A 1,264-nucleotide genomic window follows, 5' to 3' on the forward strand; every position below is an offset into this window, starting at 1 on the left:
CAAATCTAGTTCATACATTTAAAGGTGGCAAATTAATAGTTACCATAGTTTGTCATTTTTTAGGCTCTGTTTGATGCTACTATTATTGTTGATTGTATTACTTTAGCCAAGGTGACATAATTGTTCTAATCAGTTGTTCGTGGTATACCAAGACTGAAATTCCTTACGGGTCATAAACGTACTATAAGCAAGTGCCAAAGAACCAGTGGCTGGGCCAAGTAGGCAGCAACTTCTCATCCCCAGTAAACCTAGAGGTAGGATCATGCAGTAGACTCAAAACCCAAAAGCCAGGTATATCTGGAAGACATCTCTGAGAAGTAGTCATTTCCAAAGTGTTCTAAATGTTAGCAATAAATCTACCTGCCATAAGCAATTTACAAGCATCAACCTAGGAATTAAACTTAAAACATTAGAAAATGAGACAACACTTAAATGAGATGCAACCCCAGACTTCTCACTCACCAAAGGAAAAGTCAGGATGCAGTGAGGTGGGACAGTTTGAAAGCCATCCACCTGGACTCTCTGACATAGTAACAGCAAAAGTAACAAAGCAGATGAATGAGGCTCTAGAAAAAATCAAATCATTAATATTTTCTTCAGAAATCTAAATAGATGGTGATCATAATGAAAGACATGCTTACTGACTCTAGAGCAATACAGATAAAAAAGGAGAAGAGCTTAGGAAATGATTGAAAGTATGAACACCCAACATAGGAAAGAAACAGAATCCATAAAACAGATTCAAACAGATATCCAGGAGATTAAGAATTTCACTGAAAGTATATGCTGCAGAATGAGCCACTGTAATGACAGATTAGCAGATATAGAAGACTGGATTGTGGTTAGCGATCATGAAAGGAAAGATTTCTTAAAAACATCAAAGGACTACAAGAAATCAATCCAGCAGCTTCCAGATGATGCAAAGAAGAACAACATATGACTGGTCAGAGTCACTGAAAAACCAGGAGATGGTGCAAAGAACATAACAAACCTGGTCACAGAAGTAATGACAGAAAACTTTCCAAGCATGGAAAAATAATTTGACATACAAATAAATGAGGCATAGAGAACTCCAATTAGTCATGATCAAAATAAATCTACAGCAAAGCATATACTAGCCAAGATTCCAGAAATTCACCAAAAAAATACAATATTAAAAGCCATTACAGAAAAGCACCAAATCTCCTAAAAATGAAAGCCTATCAGAATCATAGCTGACTTCACACAAACCCTCAAGTCAAGGAGAACTTGAATTGAAGGATTT

This window comes from Chinchilla lanigera, unplaced genomic scaffold (assembly GCF_000276665.1).
Source record: "Chinchilla lanigera isolate Chin_1 unplaced genomic scaffold, ChiLan1.0 scaffold00017, whole genome shotgun sequence".
Taxonomy (NCBI): Eukaryota; Metazoa; Chordata; class Mammalia; order Rodentia; family Chinchillidae; genus Chinchilla; species Chinchilla lanigera.